This window comes from Rhinoraja longicauda, chromosome 12, assembly GCF_053455715.1.
Source record: "Rhinoraja longicauda isolate Sanriku21f chromosome 12, sRhiLon1.1, whole genome shotgun sequence".
In the NCBI taxonomy this organism is placed as follows: domain Eukaryota; kingdom Metazoa; phylum Chordata; class Chondrichthyes; order Rajiformes; family Arhynchobatidae; genus Rhinoraja; species Rhinoraja longicauda.
In genome coordinates this window covers 45,486,813-45,500,522 of record NC_135964.1, presented here as the reverse complement: position 1 = coordinate 45,500,522, position 13,710 = coordinate 45,486,813, and the positions used below count along the sequence as shown (strand labels likewise).

The 13,710-nt window shown below is 44.1% G+C and overlaps 1 protein-coding gene across 4 annotated transcripts in view; it reads left to right on the top strand.

Annotated features, from left to right (window-relative positions):
• Positions 1–13,710, top strand: part of kcnj6 (potassium inwardly rectifying channel subfamily J member 6) — a 178,679-nt gene that overhangs the window by 70,167 nt on the left and 94,802 nt on the right. The window contains exon 1 of one of the 4 annotated variants that reach the window (XM_078409660.1): positions 3,557–3,867. The exons of 1 other annotated variant lie outside the window; for it this stretch is intronic. The gene's annotated coding sequence lies outside the window, so the exon portion shown is untranslated. Of the gene's footprint in view, positions 1–3,556; positions 3,948–13,710 lie in introns of those variants that run through there. 2 more of the 4 variants (XM_078409661.1, XM_078409659.1) reach the window with 2 other exon arrangements.

The following is a 13,710-nucleotide window of genomic DNA, read 5'->3' as shown; positions in this document are numbered from 1 at the left end:
AGAGGAAATTGGAGCAGTCACTGGAAGTGTCTTGAGAGCAGTCAGGGTTACTGTCGAAGAAGTACTGAAGATACTGTCGCGTTTGAAGGTAGACAAATCTCCAGGGCCTGATTTGATATATCCGAGGACATTGTGGGAAACTAGAGAGGAAATTGCGGGAGCCCTGGTTGAAATTTACAAGTCGTCCTTAAATACAGGAGAGGTGGAGGGTGGCAAATGTTGTGTCTCTCTTCAAGAAGGGCTGCAGGGAAAATGCTGGGAACTATGAGCTGAACATGAACTTAACATGATCTGTAGTTGGTAAGTTACTGGAGAGCATTCTGATGGATAGGATATACGGGCATTTGGATGGGCAAGGGCTGATTAGGGACTGTCAGCGTGGTTTTGTACGTGGCAGGTCGTGTCTCACAAATCTGATTGATTTTTTTGAAGACGTGACCAAAAAGGTTGATGAAGGCAGAGTTGTAGATGCTGTGTACATGGACTTCAGTCAGGCGTTCGACAAGGTTCCGCATGGTAGGCTGCTCTGGAAGGTTAGATCGCGTAGGATCCAAGGAGAGATAACTGAATGGATAACAAATTAGTTTCATGGAAGGAAGCAGAGGTTAATGGTGGAAGGTTGCTTCTCAGACTGGAGGCCTGTGACTAGTGGTGTGCCTCAGGGTTCAATGCTGGGCCAGTTACTGTTTGTCATCTACATCAATGATTTGGATGAGAACATACAGGGCAAGATTAGCAAGTTTGCTGATGATACAAAAGTTAATGGTTTTGCAAATAGAGAAGATGGTGGTGAATGATTGCAGCAGGATCTGGATCAATTGGCCAGGTCAGCGGAGGAATGGTTGATGGAATTTAATACAGAGAAGTGTGAGTTGTTGCATTTTGGGACATCGAACAAGGGCAGGACCTACACATTCAATTGTAGGCCTCTGGGTAGTGTTGTCGAGCAGAGGGATCTAGGAGTACATGTGCATGGTTCCTTGAAGGTCAAGTCGCAGGTAGATAAGGTGGTCAAAAAGGCTTTTGGCACTTTGACTTTCGTCAGTCAGAGTATTGAGTATAGAAGTTGGGAGGTCATGTTGCAGTTGTATTAGACATTGGTGAGACCACATTTAGAATATTGTGTTTAGTTCTGGGCGCCATGTTTTTTGGAAAGATATTGTCAAGCTTGAAGGGTTCAGAAAAGATTTACGAGGATGTTGCTAGGACTAGAAGGTGTGAGCTGTAGGGAGAGGTTGAGTAGGCTGGGTCTCTATTCCATGGAGCGCAGGAGGATGAGGGGAGATCTTATAGAGGTGTATAAGATCATGAGAGGAATAGATCAGGTAGATGCACAGAGTCTTTTGCCCAGAGTAGGGGAACCAAGAACCAGAGGACATAGGTTCAAGGTGACGAGGAAAAGATTTAATAGGAATCTGAGGGGTATCTTTTTCACACAAAGGGTGGTGGGTGTATGGAATAAGCTGGCAGAGGAGGTAGTTGAGGCTGGGACGATCCCATCATTTAAGAAACAGTTAGACAGGTAAATGGTAGGACAGATTTGGAGGGATATGGACCAAGCGCAGGCAAGTGGGACTAGTGTAGCTGGGACATTGTTGGTCGGTGTGGGCGAGTTGGGCTGAAGGGCCTGTTTCTACACTGCATCACTCTATGACTCTATGACTCTATAAATATTATCGGCAACAAAAATAGCGTGAAAAACAATTAAATTCTGTAAACTCAAAAATGAAAGAACAATCTTTTCATGCACTCTTTTAAAAAAAGGGAAATAAATTATCCCCATGCATCATCAACACATATCCAGAGAACTCATGTATTCTGTGGTCAGCAGCTGAATAGAGAAAAGGCAAATGGGCAATTACAAGGTTTTAAATTATGCAATCTGAGAAGTTAATTATTCAGTTCAGTGAATAAAGGACAAGAGTTATAATTCTGTTGATTCTGGGTGCAGTTGTCTAGAGTTGTGGCCATGGTCAATAACATAAATGATTATGAGTTCAAATCCGATATTTCAGTTTCGCTTTGTTTTTAGTTTAGTATTGTCACATGTACCGAGGTACAGTGAAAAGCTTTTGTTGCATGCTATCCAGCCGAGCCCCTTGCAAACAATACACACAAGCCCCATCAATAAATCAAATTGTGAGCGTAAACGTTGAAAGTTTCTGTGACCCCCCTCCCCCCTCTTCCGCCCTCCTTCCACTGATTTTCCCCAAGGGCTGGAAATGTAAACTTTGCTGCAAATTGTCAACCCGCTAGTGGAAGCATCCTCTCCACATCCACTCTATCCAGGCCTTCAGATGATGGGTAACACAATAGCCACCGTGTGTTACCGCAAACATGGAGTTAGTTTCCCTCCAAGTCACTCACCATTCTGACTTTACAGTGTATCCTTCATCCTTGCTGGTCTAAACTCTGGATTTTATGCAACATGGGAGACAGTGCCATTATTTATCCCTTCCCAAGAGTTCTGTGGGAACGCCATGGACTGCACTGGTGTTGGGGGATGTGCCACTTATCACCCACTCCAGGGGGGCAATTATGAATGGGCAAAAAAATGCTGTCCTTGCTGATCACGCAAATAAAGAAAAATACAAGCAAATCACCTCCATATAATCTATTCCAGGGAGGTTGGATGTCATCGTGTAGAAACAAGGAACTGCAGATGCCGGTTTACACCAAAGATAGACACAAGGTGCTGCAGTAACTCAGCGGGTCAGGCAGCATCTCTGGAGAAAAAGGCCCATCCTCTTTCCTCCATAGATGCTACCTGACCCACTAGGTCACTCCGTCTCCAGCGCCTTGTGTCTATCTTGTAGTCGAATGTCATTGCATCACTTCTGATAATTCAGCCATGGGGTTGGAAAAGCTTTAAGATCTATTCTATTCCGGAGTTGGAACCCAACAGATGTAAATTTGCTTCAAATTCACTTTAAAGAACGGTTTCCAATCTGTGGCGCTCTCTCGGTCAGTCAATAGACAATAGGTGCAGGAGGAGGCCATTCGGCCCATCGAGCCAGCACCGCCATCCAATGTGATCATGGCTGATCATTCTCAATCAGTACCCCGTTCCTGCCTTCTCCCCATACCCCCTGACTCCACTATCCTTAAGAGCTCTATCTAGCTCTCTCTTGAATGCATTCAGAAAATTGGCCTCCACTGCCTTCTGAGGCAGAGAATTCCACAGATTCACAACTCTCCGACTGAAAAAGTTCCTCCTCATCTCAGTTCTAAATGGCCTACCCCCTTATTCTTAAACCGTGACCCCTTGTTCTGGACTCCCCCAACATTGGGAACATGTTTCCTGCCTCTAACGTGTCCAACCCCTTAATAATCTTATACGTTTCCATAAGATCACCTCTCATCCTTCTAAATTCCAGTGTATACAAGTATATAGTCCTGGCCCACTTTGTCCTATCCCCAGTACGGGGCGCTGTGTTGGGTTGCTCACAGATCAGGCACTTTACTGAGATTCTAGGTCACAGTGAAACTGAAGAATTCATGAAAATCTATGGGTTTTAATGACGTTTTCTGTACGCGGGCGTTTACTTCTCCGCCTAGCTGCGTGTCTTTTTTTTTTCATTCCCTCCTCTCTCTCTCTCTCTCTCTCTCTATTTCTCTCTCTCTCTTTCTCTCGCTGGCTTCTGCACACTTGATGTCCAACAGTCTCCAACAGCCTGCTCTCCCGGCACCCCCTCTCTCGCACACCCATCGTTTCCTCCCCCTTTAGCTGCACTCCTGCAGCCTGCGATGGTGGGTCGCGCCCCCGGGTCGGTCACTGGAAACCCACGGCTGTGATGTGAATTTATTATTTTTTTTCTTCCACTTCTTCTCTCGCCACCCTCTTTTCGATTGTGCCCGTCACTTCTGGTGAGTGGAAAACCTTTCCAAAGTCCGCCTCAATCTTTCTCCTTATGTTTAAGAGAGAGGATGAAATCACGGTCAAGTAGGTAAGATGTTCTTATGAAATATTCTGGGCTGTTTTGCGTTGCCTTAGGTTTACCAGGTGTAAAACGAGTTTACCTTAGGTGTAAAACGGGGGGGGGGGGGGGGGGGAGAGAGAGAGGTTTCAGTGAGACACAAAAGAAGAAATTAAATAAGGAAGAAAAAAGCAGGAGAAATATCAAGTTCCATAATTTATATGTATTTAGAATTCTGCATCCATTTACAGAGGGAATTGTTGATTGAGGTTTGAAGTCGATGTTAATAATTTCAGCTCTCTGTGGAAAGGTGGGCGTGGGGGGGTTTAAAATCATTTCTCTCTGTAATTGGAGAGTAATTGGATTGTGTCGTTTGCCAATCTTTAATGCAATCTCGAGTTTGGGGGGTAGGAGATGGTTGGGGGGGGGAGTGTGGGGAGGGGGTGGTGGCAGTCTGTAATGATAACGTGCTGGCAATTAGTGAAAATGTGCAAGGGCTGATGGTGGGGGAGACACAGGGAATGAGAAGAGGTGTCGTGTGGTGTGTGTTCTGGCCGAGAGCTTCCCGCTTGGTGGCCAGCCTTGCCCGCTATGTCGCCATGGCTACATCAGCACCTCAATCAGCACCTCGGACAGCGCTCTCTGAGCCTCGGACCAAATGGATGGGGCGGGGAGACCTCAATGGGGGCCACTCACTTTCTGTGGACCTGTACTTGGGACGGGGGGTCGGGGGGAGGTGGATGAATGGTGGGAAGGGGTGGGCGCAGATTGCTCTTTGATTAAACCAGCAGCCGAGCGCATTGCAAACAATACACCCATCAATAAATCAAATTGTGAACGTAAACGTTGAAAGTTTCTGTGACCCCTCCACCCTCCTTCCACTGATTTTGCCCAAGGGCTGGAAATGTAAACTTCGCTGCAAATTGCCAACCCGCTAAAGTGTCAGCCCTCCCCCCAGAACCCAGAAATATATCGCCTTCCGAGAGAATTGCCGTTTTAAGGGGGGTAAGTGCGGCATTTTACATAACGGGGAGATTTCTGTGTCTCCGTTCAAAACAGACGATGTTCCTGAATTATATTTAACAGCAGACGTTGTCCCAGCAACGACGATTTTTTTCCCTTTTCTCCCATCATACATAATTGCAGAAAGTACACTGTGTTGATCCGGTCTGTGTGTTCTTGCAGCGAGGGGAGGGTGCAAATGAGTGTGGTGTATTTATTTGTTAATGATGCAATTTGCAAATACTCCAAATACACCCTTCGGAGGGGAGGAGAGGCGGAGGGGGGGGGGGCTTGATTTCGCCAATTTCCTGAAAGCTGATTCAGGTTTCCCCAATTCGTAAACATGAAACATAAAGGTAATCCGCTGTTTCTGGGGATTTATTAAAAGTGTGTCGTTGATGGTCACCGAAACGGACCGTGTGTCTTAAAGCGGAGAAGTAGTGGGTGTACATTAGTGGCAGGCGAATGACTGGAATAGAGTGGCCCGCTAGATTGAAATCTTACTCTGCCAGGCATTACATAACACACGCCGGGAAACATGGAGGTGCATTTGAACAACAACCGCCTCTCGTTAAACATGCTTGGATTCAAAACGGCAGCCCTCCTCATTCGTTATTCTGCCTTATATTCTGTTGCAATTGCCTTTCCAAGCATGGTGTTGCAAAAAAAAAAACATCTGATTTTAATGATGTCCTTCTTTAATAAAATCGCATTAATAAATCGAAATCCAGCAAATGATCTATATAGATAGACACAGGCAGCATCTCTGGAGAGACAAGTAGTATAAGAAAATAACTGCAGATGCTGGTACAAATCGAAGGTATTTATTCACAAAGTGCTGGAGAACTCAGCAGGTCGGGCAGCATCTCGGGAGAGAAGGAATGGGTGACGTTTCGGGTCGAGACCCTTCGTCAGACTCTGGAGAGATATCACTCCGGTGAGATCTCTGGATTCTGCCTGTCCCGCTGAGTTACTCCAGCATTTTGTGTCCCTCTTCGATGAAAACCAGCATCTGCAGTTCCTTCCCACACAATAAACTATATATTTGAACGTTATTTGAACAATAAACATGATTTTGAATGTCTTTGTTTCGATATGGCAGTGGTGAAAAAAACACCCCATTTTTTCTTTGCGTGTGAAGCAATCTCATACAATCTATTATTTATAGATAGCGATGCAATGGTTTTGTTTTTGTTCGTAATCGAGTCTTCTTTTAACGTGGTTGTTGGTGTCGGGGGTAAGTTAGTTAAGTCCAAGTGGTTTGACAGGGAAAGAAAGATGTGCAAGTGGGGGAAGGAACTGCTGGTTTGCAGCGAAGATAGACACAAAAATGCTGGAGTAACTCAGCGGGACAGGCGGCGTCTCAGGAGAAAAGGTATAGGCGACATTTCGAGTCGAGACCCTTCTTCACATGACTTATATGTTATATCCACCTTCTCATCCATTCCCTATGCACTAGGGGCAATTAACCTACAACCCTGCACGTATTTGGGACGTGGGAGGCTGCCACTGTGCTGCCCTGGAGAGTTCAGGGAGAGGGAAGCGAGAGATATGAAAAGACACATAGAACAAATTAATGAAAGAAATGCAAAAAGACAGATCAAAGCCAGCAACGATGGTTTAAGTAGGGAGAAGATTCCTGTGCAGTACACCGCCTTATCCCGATCGGACTTAACCTTTTGCTTAAGTCGGTGATAACATCATCAGCGTCCTTTAATAAAATCTCATAAGCTAATGATAGACACACAAAAAAGCAGGCGTAACTCAGCGGGACAGGCAGCATCCCTGGAGAGAAGGAATGGGTGACGTTTCGGGTCGAGACCCTTCTTCAGACTGGTTAGAGGTAAGGGAGACGAGAGACATAGACGATCATATAGAAAGGTAAAGAACAATGAATGAAAGATACGCAAAAAAAGTAACGACGACAAAGGAAAGAGGCCACTCACTGTTAGCTATTTGTTGGGTGAAAACCAGAAGCTGGTGCGACTTGGGTGGGGGATGGATAGAGAGAGAGAGGGAATGTCGCAGCTACCTGAAGTTAGAGAAATCAACATTCATACCCCTTCTATCCAGAGATGCTGCCCGTCCCGCTGAAACACTCCAGCGTTTTGCGTCTATCTTCGGTTTAAACCAACATCTGCAGTTCTTTCCCACAAATCAGATCGGTTTCCTCCCACAAGTCCAAAGACGTACGGGTTTATTAGCTTGGTATAAGTGTAAATTGTCCCTAGTGTGTACGGGGCAAGTGTTAATGTGCGGGGATCGCTGGTCGGCGCGGACTCGGTGGGCCGAAGGGCCTGTTTCAATAGACAATAGACAATAGACAATAGGTGCAGGAGGAGGCCATTCGGCCCTTCGGGGCAGCACCGCCATTCAATGTGATCATGGCTGATCATTCTCAATCAGTACCCCGTTCCTGCCTTCTCCCCATACCCCCTGACTCCGTTATCCTTAAGAGCTCTATCTAGCTCTCTCTTGAATGTAATCAGAGAATTGGCCTCCACTGCCCTCTGAGGCAGAGAATTCCACAGATTCACAACTCTCTGACTAAAAAAGTTCTTCCTCATCTCTGTTCTAAATGGCCTACCCCTTATTCTTAAACTATGGCCCCTTGTTCTGGACTCCCCCAACATTGGGAACATGTTTCCTGCCTCTAACGTGTCCAACCCCTTAATAATCTTATACGTTTCGATAAGATCCTGCTGTTTCCGCGCTGTATCTCTAAACTAAACTAAACTAAATTAACTATATGTTTGAACTCAGGACAACCCATTGCCCCACAGAGAGATCCCCAATGTTTGCATATATAGCGTTGACTCTGGCAGTAAGAAAGGGGAAATTCTGTTTAAATGAACTTTCCACTGTATCATGGTAGTGCAATGGTTATTTTACAAGCAAGATTATTGATCCAGTAACATCCAGGGGCACAGATAAATTTCAATTCCATTTTTTTTAATCATGCTAAATATCAATGACAGTAACTGCAAAGCCCTTGGATCTATATATATATTTTTTTAACTGGTTTACTAATGCTTTTTATGATTGAATATAGATTAGTCCTTCAGGGATTATTAACTGTCTCCTCAGTTCAGGGACAATTAAGGATCCGCAGATCAATCTTCATCCACCTCCCATCCATTAATCATTAATTAGAGACATTGAAACGAGTATGTAATGGTTCCCACACTTTACAAGACACCAGGAAGCAATGTGGCGGAAAAATACTCCATACTTGGCTGAATGAGTTTAGTTCCAGCAACACTCAAGAACCTGCAGGCCATCCAGGGCTAAGTGGCCTGCGTGATATGGTACTTTATCCACTATCTTTTTGCCTTTCCCTTAGACAACAAGATGGCTGTAGTATATAATACATTGCAAAATACAATGAGCAGATCATCAAGGATGATTTACGTGGATAGGGCAGGTTTGGAGGGATATGGACCGAAAGCGGGCAGGTGGGACAAGTGTAGCTGGGGCATGTTGGCCAGTGTGGGCAAGTTGGGCTGAAAGGCCTGTTTCCACACTGCATCACGCTATGATTCTATGACATTAAGGATTCTTCTACGATCTCTACTACCTTGAAGAGCAAGACATTACACCAAGCAGCAAGTTTTTCCATCTAAATTGCAGACCGACTTGTGAATGTATCACATAGAAACATAGAAAATAGGTGCAGGAGTAGGCCATTAGGCCCTTCGAGCCTGCACCGCCATTCAATATGATCATGGCTGATCATCCAGCTCAGTAACCTGTACCTGCCTTCTCTCCATACCCCCTGATCCCTTTAGCCACAAGGGCCACATCTAACTCCCTCTTAAATATAGCCAATGAACTGGCCTCAACTACCTTCTGTGGCAGAGAATTCCACAGACTCACCACTCTCTGTATGAAGAAATGTTTTCTCATCTCGGTCCTAAAAGACTTCCCCCTTATCCTTAAGCTGTGACCCCTGGTTCTGGACTTCCCCAACATCGGGAACAATCTTCCCGCATCTAGCCTCTCCAACCCCTTAAGAATTTTATATGTTTCAATAAGATCCCCCCTCAGTCTTCTAAATTCCAGCGAGTATAAGCCTAGTCTATACAGTCTTTCTTCATATGAAACCAGTCTTTCTTCATATGAAACCAGTCTTTCTTCATATCACCATTCCATCGACATTACTGGATCAAGATCCTGGGATTTCTTACCCAAATGTACCATGATGTACATAGCAGGTCACCACACTATCTTCCTAAGGTCAATTATAGCAGTAATAGATGTGTGATAAGAGAAGCTAGTGTGGCCAATATTCAATGAATAACTCATTGAACTCCTTCAATGTAGTACGAATAACTCGTTCAACAAAGTACATTGAAGCAGCCTGATGTCCTTACTGATATTGTTCCCTCTGCCAACTTTGGCAAATTAATCCTACATCACAAGCCTGTTCTGTAAAATGCTTTAGGGTGTCTCGTGGTCCTGACTGGTGCCATATAAATGCAAACCTTTCTCAGTTGAAGAGGTTAAGCTAAGTTTTGGGCCAGTTGCCATGCATACAATTGGCCTATTTAAAGGAGGACAGGGAATTCTCCTGATCAATTCAGTGAAAGGTCATTCATCTGAAAGCACAATGTGAAACCACAACCATCTCTTTCCACAATGTTGCTGTTTTGATCCGAATTTTCATGGATTTCAGTTTCCATATTCCAAATAAAAACAAAACACACTAACAATATCAGACACAAAATGTAGGAGTAACTCAATGGGTCGGACTCTGAGGAAGGGCCCAGACCCAAAATGTCTATACATGTTCTCCAGAGATGCTGCCTGAGTTACTCCAGCACATTTTTTTGGTAAACCAGCACCTGCAGTTCCTTGTCTCTACATACTAACAGTACATTTGCCTCTCTTCCCTCTGTGCAATATTGTTGGGAAAGAATATCTGCCAAGTTTCTCAACACTTTCTGCAATTTCAGAAGTAATAAACAATTTTCTGGCAGAAACAATGTAATTTAATTGCAAGCATTTCTTCCTGATGATCCTAGAGCTTTTAAATCAGTTTTCAATGGATTGCTTCGTGACCTTTGGAACTGAGTCAACGGAGGCTGACTCTGGGTGATACAAGTCTTTATTCGTCAGGAGAAACAGATTCTCTCTTGGAGACCCTCCGGGTAGAATCTCCCAAACTCAAAGCACATCAAACTTTTATACTCTTGAGATTAAAGATAACAGCAGGTCACCCCATACAACTTCAACAGCTACCATGATATTGTGTACAAAGTTATCTGCGGCTGACAGCAAGTGCCATTGAACTACACATTTACAATGTGAACATTCTGTTGCTGACAAGACACCTCTGAATGTCCCAACACCTCTGCCGGTATAAAAAGTAATCGTATGGGTCAGCTAAATGCTTCTGACGACACGGAACCCAGACACCCGCAAATACTGTTGTGAAGGATGACTCACTGGAGCTCACAGAAATACCCCCAATTATTGATAGACAAAAGTGGTTATTCGTCATGTGGCAAGTGACAAAAAACATCTGGCATACAAGATTCCTTCGTCTCTATCTCAACGGTGTGAAATAACTTAGTCTCGACCCGAAACATCACCCATTCCTTCTCTCCAGAGATGCTGCCTGTCCCGTTGGGTTACTCCAGCTTTTTGTGTCTATCTTCGGTTTAAACCAGCATCTGCAGTTCCTTCCTACACGTTAAGATGTAGATTTCTGGTTTGATAAATGCCCAATGAAAATATTCAGTTGACTTCGTCGATAGCCTTCAAAGCTGTCCTTGTAATTTCAAACTGATTGCTGCTTTCAATGCACATTAGAACTGATATTCTGAAGACTGATTTTTGGTTTGAGTTATTGGTTAGCACTGCTGCATTATTTCATAATCCCTGAATAATCTTTAACAGCCATGAATTGTCATTATTTGCAACTACTACCCCCGCCCCCCCACCCCCCCACCCTCCCCCCCTCCCCCACCACCTAAGAAAAGTATGTTGCAATCAATTTCGTAACTGTGAATTCAGAGTACAGTTGCCAAAGATGCTATCTCTCTATTTTTAATACTGGCTTTGTTTCAATGTTTCATGCAAAATGTAATCTGAACTCTGCCCCTTCCCAAAATAATTTGTGGCATCTGAGTCCTTTCAGAAATTTCCTTCCAAAACAAAAGTCTTACATATATTAAGTCCTTTATATTTATAATCTACACAATTCCCTGTCCCTTCTCCCAAACATTAACGTTATTTGTCATTTGATGAACGTACTTTACAATTGTGCACTGTTAAAGTTTCTGGACAGAGTGCACTCTGCGTAAAGCAAGGAATTGATACTCGTTGCAACTAGTGTTAGGGTGTTGGAGAGGCATTTTTCACTGGGGTGTATGAGAGCCACTGAGTTGATGGACTATTGTGATCTTCATGAAATCTTGACACGGTTAATTCAGAGACTAGGGTCCTGAACTTAAAGAAAGGAGATTTGAAGGTATGAGACGGGAATTGGCTTGGGTAGACTGGCGAATTATACTTAACGGGTTGACAGTGGGGATGCAATGGCAAAGATTTAAAGACCGCATGGATGAACTCCAAAAATTGTTCATCCCTCTCTGGCGAAAAAATAAAACGAGGAAGGCGGCTCAACTGTGGCTAACGAGGGAAATCAAGGATAGTGTTGAATCCAAGGAAGAGGCATATAAATTGGCCAGAGGAAGCAGCAAACCAGAGGACTGGGGGAAATTTAGAACTCACAGAGGAGGTCAAAGGGGTTAATTAAGAGGGGGGGGGGAAGAGCATGAAAGAAAGCTTGCGGGGAATATAAAAACTGACTCTAAAAGCTTCTTTAGATATGTAAAAAGAAAAAGATTAGTGAAGACAAATGTAGGACCTTACAATCAGAGACAGGTGACATTTATAGTGGGAAACAAGGAAATGGAGGAACAGTTAAACGAGTACTTTGGTTCTATCTTCACTAAGGAAGACACAAACAATCTCCCAGAAATATTAGGGGACCGAGGATCTAGTGGGAGGGAGGAACTGAAGGGAATCCACATTAGACAGGAAATGGTGTTGCGTATACTGTTGTGACTGAAGGCAGATAAATCCCCAGGGCCTGATGATTTGCATCCCAGAGTGCTCAAGGAGGTGGCCTTAGAAATCGTGGATGCATTGGTGATCATTTTCCAATGTTCTCTCGACTCTGGATCAGTTTCTATGGACTGGAGGGTAGCCAATGTAACTCCACTTTTTAAGAAAGGAGGGAGAGAGAAAATGGGGAATTATAGACCAGTTAGCCTTCCATCGGTAGTGGGGAAGATGCTAGAGTCGATTATTAAAGATATAGCAGCGCATTTGGAAAGCAGTGACAGGATCGGTCAAAGTCAGCATGGATTTATGAAGGGGAAATCATTCTTGACTAATCTTCTGGAATTTTTTGAGGATGTAACAAGTAGAATGGATAAGGGAGAGCTAGTAGATGTGGTATATCTAGACTATCAAAAAGCCTTTGACAAGGTCCCACACAAGAGATTAGTGTGCAAAATTAGAGCACATTGTATTGGGGGTAGGGTATTGACATGGATAGAGAACTGGTTGGCAGACAGGGAGCAAAGAGTAGGAATTAACAGGTCCTTTCAGAATGGCAGGCAGTGAGTAGTGGGGTGCCGCAAGGCTCGGTGCTGGGATCCCAGCTTTTTACAATATATATTCATGATTTAGACCAGGGAATTAAATGTGACATCTCCAAGTTTGCAGATGACACAAAGCTGGGTGGCAGTGTGAGCTGCGATGAGGATGCTATGAGGCTGCAGGGTGACTTGGATAGGTTGGGTGAGTGGGCAGATTGAATTGAATTGAATTGGATAAATTTTATGAGCCAAGTATGTATACATACAAGGAATTTGCCTTGGTGCTTTGCTCGCAATACAGTAAACAATTAAGAATAAAACATAAAACATTAAGAATAAAACATTATAGTTTAAACATGTGAAGAATGAAATAAAATACCAACACAAAAGGAGGCTACAGACTTTGTTGAGTAGAGCTACTGCTCGTGGAAAATAGCTGTTTTTACGTCTGGCTGTGGCTGCTTTGACAGTCCGGAGTCGCCTTCCAGAGGGAAGTGCTTCAAAGAGTTTGTGGCCAGGGTGAGAGGGGTCAGAGATGATCTTACCCGCTCGCTTCCTGGCCCTTGCAGTGTACAGTTTATCAATAGGGGGAAGGTTGCAGCCAACAACCTTCTCAGCTGATCGAACGATGCATGGCAGATGTCGTATAATGTGGATAAATGTGAGGTTATCCACTTTGGTAGCAAGAACAGGAAGGCAGATTATTATCTGAATGGTACCAGATTAGGAAAAGGGGAGGAGCAACGAGACTGGAGTGTGCTTGTACATCAGTCACTGAAAGTAAGCATGCAAGTACAACGGGTAGTGAAGAAAGCTAATGGAGCTAATGGCATGTTGGCCTTCATTGTGAGAGGTTTTGAGTTCAGGAGCAAGGAACTCCCACTGCAGTTGTACATGGTCCTGGTGAGACCGCACTTGGAGTATTGTGTGCAATTTTGGTCTCCTAATTTGAGGAACGACATTATTGCTATTGAGGGAGTGCAGCGTAGGTTCACCAGGTTAATTCCCGGGATGGCAGGACTGACATATGATGAAAGAATGGGTCAACTGGATTTACTGGAATTTACTAAATTCACTGGAATTTAGGATGAGAGGGGGTCTTATAGAAACATAAAATTCTTAAAGGATTGGACAGGCTAGATGCAGGAAATTTCCCCCCGATGTTGGTGGTGTCCAGA